The sequence below is a fragment of the Pholcus phalangioides genome, unplaced genomic scaffold (genome assembly GCF_987345545.1).
Source record: "Pholcus phalangioides strain wild (caught in Gottingen) unplaced genomic scaffold, Ppha-v1.0 ptg000015l_1, whole genome shotgun sequence".
NCBI classification, from domain to species: domain Eukaryota; kingdom Metazoa; phylum Arthropoda; class Arachnida; order Araneae; family Pholcidae; genus Pholcus; species Pholcus phalangioides.
In genome coordinates this window covers 84,662,041-84,669,018 of record NW_028301608.1, presented here as the reverse complement: position 1 = coordinate 84,669,018, position 6,978 = coordinate 84,662,041, and the positions used below count along the sequence as shown (strand labels likewise).

Below are 6,978 nucleotides of genomic sequence, written 5' to 3'. Positions count from 1 at the left end.
GGTTTTCTTTCGTGCAGCGCCGTCCTCTGTCGATAACAATTTTAACTAAATTTTCTTTTCTGTATTTAAAAAAATTCCTTTTTTGTGCGAATACCTTTTTCGCAATCTGCATTCAAATATACCAACTCCTTCAACTTTTATAAATTTTTAAATTATTTATGAATTTATGAGACAACTTTTAGATAAATAAAGAACGTAAAAACACGATATGTGTTTTTTTTAATCATTATTAATCAAAACTATTTGATGACTATAACGCTGTAGGCATCAAAATTAATCTCTTTGTTGGGGAAAAGATGGAAGATGCGTGTTCCAATAAATTTAGCGCGGCAATGGTACATAACATAGAAAAAAAAGTATTATAACTCAAATTTACTTCAAGCTCATAGCATATTAAAGATAGTACATAGGATAAAGTTGTTTATACGAACCATAACCCTAATCATGATTTAAATTTTCCTTCAGGCGAAAAAAAACAAAACAGATATTCCAAATACAAGTAATGAGTTTCGGTCAAAGTCTTGAAATATGAGCTCGAACAAGATTAGAATACTTAATCACGAATCACAGCTTGAATAATTTCCTAATCCCCTTAATTCAGCTGCGAGCTTAGGAATCCTCCGTATCTGATCACAGGCCAATCTTCTCTCAACCAATCGAATCTTAGATACTATAGTTTAAAATAACATAGAAAATAAAAGCATCGGAGTAGCGCTAGCTTCCACATGCGAACTGCACGAATTTCTGTCCAACTTTTGTGAGGTTATAGTTATCACTGCCCCCAAGAACATAAATTTCCCGGTTAATACTTTCAAGAAGCGTGTGTCAGTTTATAAGAAGGAGATGTGTTTTAGAAGTTGCAATAGGGCATCTCATATTATAAGTGTAGGCCCCTAAATAATCTCCAGTCATTTTACTTCGGCTCAACATGTTTATCCAACTTGGTAATTAGGAATGCAAAACAGGGGAAATGCGTTACCTTGGGTTTTAAATATCGCTCAATCAACGAAAATCGCAGCAATCCACTTAAAGATAATAATCTAAATTCTACGGCCGCTCTTCCGAAAAGAGTATTAAAAGAGCCTAAAACCCTCTCATTTCCCTCCATCTTACTCTCTCTCTCTCTCTCTCTCTCTGTTCCTCTTTTTCCCCCTCTTATTTATCGGGAATTTTTAGCTGATGTAGGCGAGTAATTACTTTCTTAGCACAACGGGAGAAAACTTACTGATTTAGGTTTCTAAATTTTTTTCCCCTCATCCTCTGTTTCTAAGAAGACTATAATAATTTTCAAATAAAAAGAAATGCCGTGTATTGAACTTAGTGTAATTAAGATGTCATTAAGTTCTGAAATTGTCCTATGCAGTAATTTCGTAGTTTCGTTTTTCATCATCTAGGCATATTCTACGTACGTTTTCATTATAATGATAAAATGTCTATGGCTGAGCTGAATAAAAATTACATTAAAAAAGTGTGATGGTTCTATGAAATTTAATTTTGCTCCCTGAGGCTCAGTCATTTTCAAATACGTGATTATATTAAAAAGTTGTAGAAGTTCTCAACTTCTACAACTGCTTAACTTCTCCTAAAGGAAGGAAGTTAAAAAAATAATACTCCACGCCTAAATACACCTACTGTGTTTTCCTGCGTAACATCCGTGTATTTTACATTAAAAACATCGAAATTTCTTCGTTCGGATCATACAGGATGTCCTGTAAGTCCTAATGCGATCTTTTTCTCATCAATCATTCGTCGTAGAGGTAGGATTTCAATTCCAAAAATTGCACAAAATATGTTCAAAAATCACTCTGTACCAGATTCGAGAGTGAAAATATAGTGTGTCATAAATAAAAAATCTCAATTTTTATATAATTTTATGGATTATAAGATTATGTAATTGTTGTACTAAAATCTCCAGGTTATGGAGATGAGAACCTTATTCTTGAATATGGTTCAGTTTTTCTTATTCGCAACTAGCTGTAGCCCGCGACTTCGCTTGCGTGAATTTGGTCACCTGAAAATTGTTCTGCAATGATTTCCCCTTTTAACATATGCACCACGTCGGGGGGTTAAATTTTCAGAAATCCCGTCGTACTGATTCTCTGTGTTATAAAATATAATACTTAACAAATTTAATAGTTATAGCTTCTGCTGTTTAGCCTCAACGATGATTGTTACAATTTCGAGGAGCCAAATAATCAAATGGCCAAATAAAGGGTATTGACACTTATAATAAACTTTTCTGCATGTGATTGCAAAATTCTGAGGAAAAAAGATATTAGCGTGTCTACCAGCATTGAAATTGGTCACTATGTCTTAAAATACATCAACGAAACATTATTTTGGGCCATTTATTTTTTTCAAAAAGCCTTAATTATACACCCATAAAGCTTTAGGGTCCTCGATGGACCCTGTGGTTCATAGGAATCAGTGTTTCAATCAACAAATTCATCTCTTACAACCATATTCTCGAACTATGATGAATCCAAATGTTAGTTACCGTGCTTTTCATCCCCATCTTTTGTCTTTTCAAAAAAAAAAAAGAAAAGTAAAGGGGAAAGAAAGCATTTGCTATTTTTCCATTCCAAGTGAAACAAATTGAAATCTAGTTCCGAAAATGCAAGCAAATATTCGCATGGTAGAAAATAGAGAAAGAAATGAAAATCCTAAGAATCTCTCTGAAGGAATCGTCCGTGACTTTCGAAGGACCGGCCCTACCAAAATATATATGAGTATTTGTGTGTGTGTATATGTGTATACGTATAACAAACATAGAGAAAGGGAGACCCGTGGTGAAATTTTTCCGACTTTTCTCAAAGAGTGGGTAGAGATGGATAAAAACCTCGGGCTTCTTTTTCTCCTCTGTACATCAGCTACGATACTGAAGTTTCTTTTTTTTTTTTAGAATTATATACACAAAAACAGAAAAGATCTGGATAAAAGAAAAAAAGTATCTATATTGTGTAACCATCTCGCAGAGTCTTGGTATGTATGTGTATACCTTTTTCAGTGTATTTGATCCCTCTGAATTCGCAAAGCCAATATTTTTCTTTGAGCTTTGCAGGTGGGCCGAACCAAAGAAATGGTCAAAGGATTTTTTTTTCACCGAATCTAGGAGAAGTGCTTCTCTTGTTTGGTTTGTTTTTTTTTTCTTTTTCTTTCTCTTATTCATGTGAAAAGGGATAAGGTTGTTGCTGATTTTGGTCCTCCTCTTCAGAGAGAGAGAGAGAGAAGACACTACCACGCGTGATTTCGTAACTAGATTCTATCAATTCAATGTCCTCGAATGATGAAACAGTAGCTCTGATGAATTGCGAGGTTTGTGTTTGAGATTTTCTGATTTATTTATAAGCATAAATACACATTTACAATAAAATATTTATCGAGGCTGAACAAATCTGTTTCCCAGCATTTCCAAGGCATGTAAAAATTTCGCTCAGGAATGTTTTTTTTTTCGACCACCTGCCCAACGCAGGCATGTATAAAATCAGAAAATAGGGGAAAAATATTCTTAGGGTTTAAATGAAATTTTGCATTTCTCATCAAACAAATGAGAAATACAAAAATATATATACAGGGTACTAAAGTCGCTTAGCCACATTTCACTGGTAAATCGTTGATCCTAGAGGCATACTTAAAGTTAGAAAAAGTATCCAAATAACGTATAGTACTCAGATATATGTCATTATATATTGATATATACTCAGTGGCCAAAAAGTTAGGAACACCTCTCACTCAAACTTCGTCGTCTTTGCAACACGTGCGCTGACGTTATAAACCGGATTTGCTGATAAAAAGCTTTCGTCTGGTCAGAAGCACCAGGTAACGTTGCGATTTTCCTGTTCATGGAGAAAACAAGAGATTTGAGTATATAGAAACGTCCTCTCCACTTGTCAATACAAGATTCATCGAAAGACTGGTTATTTGTGGAGATGAAGATTACAAGGAAGAAAATTCCTCACTGCCCCCACGGGTACTCGAACCCCGGTCTCTCGCTTGCCGGACGAGTGCTCTACCATCTAAGCTATGGAAGCAGATAGAATATCCGTCCATGTACGGTGCCTTTCAACATATATATACTCTCCAAGGTTGAAATATTCTATCTGCTTCCATAGCTTAGATGGTAGAGCACTCGTCCGGCAAGCGAGAGACCGGGGTTCGAGTCCCCGTGGGGGCAGTGATGAATTTTCTTCCTTGTAATCTTCATCTCCACAAATAACCAGTCTTTCGATGAATCTATAATGTATAAGAGATTTGAGTGACTTTAAATGAGGCATGATTGTGTCCGCCAGAAGAGGCGGTGTTCCAGTATCTACCAAGCCTTCTTTTTTTTCTCGTGCAACAGTATCTGGATTCTTCACAAAATGGCAGCTAAGCCAAAAAACTTCGAGTGAAATAGTGGGTGGAAATCGCGTGTGAACGAAAGTGGTGCCGGGTGACTGATACGCATTGTGTGCAGCAACATAAGAGCTGCAACGCAACAAACGTCAATCATGTTTCAAGCTGTTGTATAGTTATTAGATTAAAAAAAGTAACTTTTTTTATACATTTTATACATTTCCCGTGTCTCCAAAACTCAATAAGAAAGTTATTGCCCTGTCTCTTCTGATGTGCCAACGAAAATAAAATCCATGTTTCTTGTTGGGAATTCCAAGTTAAAAAAAACCGCATTGAGAATGCGGGAAACTCGTTTTGCCGTATTAACGGGACATACTAGTCAAGGGTCACCGATGAGATTCTTGTCTAAAAGGCGGGGAGGGGAAGTCACGCTTTGAAAAGTTTGGGAAGCGCTGGCCTACGCCAACACATCTTCTAACACAGTTGTATAACTGCTAAAACTCATTCCGCCACAAAATTATTCAAAACATTATTTATTTTTCAATCTTGAAAGGGTTTCATTTTCTCCGGGAGACTCCAATGTAACACGAAATTGATTCAATTTGAAAAATGACTAGAAACCAGCATGGCTATTAGTTTGAAGAGCACTCACTATTACTATACATAGAAGAAGGGAAAAAAAGTATTTCAAATGCAAAGATCTATCCCAACGGCCAAAGTCTATCGAATTTCAATCAATTTCAGTCAAAGTAGTGGGGGAATCAGGGCCGAGGGAATCGTGAACCTTCAAAAAGAGAGAGAGAGAGAGAGAGAAGAAAGGCTCTTAAGAGAAGTAGGCGAAGTTGGAGAGGCCACAAAACACCTGGGTCCCTACTAGATCGGACCACTGCCCTATCGGTTTCCTTTCGTCTTTTTTATATATTTTTCCCGTGTTTTTAGGTGTTTTTTTTCCCCCTTTACTTTTTCTTCAAGAAAAAGAATAATACTAATAACAAAGAAATACATGGTGGGAAAAAAAAAAGAGTTGGGTTATATTCGAGTACGAAATCAAGAGAAGAATTCGAGAAAAAGTGAGCAGCAGGTGCATGAGTTGGCTGAGGCATCCATTACCAGGATCAAGTTCTCGTTCATTTTCAAAGGGGAAAAGTTTCCATTCGTAAATCACGGACGAAAAAATATTTATTTATTTATTTATTTTTTAAATAAGATAAGGAAAGAGTGTTGCAAATGGTAAAATAAGCTACTCGGATCCATTAAAAATAATAATAATAAGTAAAAAGTAGTAAATTAATCTGAAAAAAAAATTTTTTTTTTTTCTTTTCAAGGTATCAACGAAAGAGAATTTTTCACAAGAAAAATGGTAGAAAATGTATCGTAAGTCCATGTATCCGATATTCGTCAGAATTTTTTTTTACTCATTTTTTTTTTCAAATACAGATATTTTTTTATGTTCTTATACCTTTTTTTTTGCTCTTTTTTTCCCAGTTCACCTCACCAATCAGCTTGACTAACAAATGCGGTATCCTTTTTTTCGGTGAATCTATGTGTATTTATTTATTAAAATTGAATTTTCTATTCTATTCAAATAAATGTGTCCAATTTGAAATGGGTAATAACCAATGAATTTGAATTCACATTTCAACAGAAACAGAATTTCCAATGGCTTTTTTTTTGAGCCACCAGTACTGTCTCTGAATCTCAGCATCATCAGAAGAACTCCCGTTTTTTTCAATTGTGTTTATAAATGTATTGAGATGAAGGGGAAATGATGGACGCAGGGTTCCCAGAAAAATCTGCTTAATCATTTCCCTGACCAAAACTCGAAAACTTTTTTAAGTGTAACTTTTCCTCACGAAAATTTCTGCTAGAAGGAAATGCAGGATGGTACAGAAGTCCTGACCACCTTTGAAAAAATTACTTTAAAAAAATTAAATAGATAGAGATAAACGACTTGAAGCATTCGAAAGAGACGGTTTCAAAGGGTTTTTTTTACTTGCTACAAATGTCTCCGTGCGCACCTTCATTTTCACGGAGGATGTCGAGCCTACGTAGAATTTCTTGTCGCGTTATTTGGAATATGGGTGTTGCATATTTGTAACATGGGTGTTACAAATAGTGGAAGTAAGGATAGAGAAGTGGAATAGGTGGAAATTGAAAAAAAACACTTTTGAACCTGAAGAAACTTTTAAATCAGGAGAAACTTTTAAAACTGAAGAAACTTAACCTTTAAAAACTGAAGAAACTTAACCTTTAAAAACTGAAGAAACTTAACCTTTAAAAACTGAAGAAACTTAACCTTTAAAAACTGAAGGAAACCCTCTGTTTTTCTTCGAATCTCTTGGGATACGAAAGCTTCCCTCGCTTTTCTAGAGATACGCACGGCATCTACGCATGTCTTATTAGAGACGGCAGCACACATCTCCTACTCGTTTCTAGGAATACACAAGCTTCGAACGCATCTCTAGGTCTCTGGAGAAAATGTACGAAATTCATGCTTCTTACGCGTTTCTAGTGGTACGCAAGCCATTTCCAGAAAAGGTACTTGGATCATGAATGATTAGGAACCACCGTAGCAAAAGAAAAATCAAAATCGCTTATCTCTTTTTCTCTTTCCCCTACGTATCATCCTATGAATCCGTACGT

General features: G+C 35.5%; 1 non-coding gene across 1 annotated transcript; it reads left to right on the top strand.

Moving 5' to 3' along the window:
- The first annotated feature begins 4,102 nt into the window (after nt 1-4,102).
- Nucleotides 4,103-4,174, top strand: TRNAA-GGC (transfer RNA alanine (anticodon GGC)). Its single transcript has one exon. It is a non-coding gene; the product is annotated as a tRNA-Ala (tRNA).
- The last annotated feature ends 2,804 nt before the right edge of the window (nt 4,175-6,978 follow it).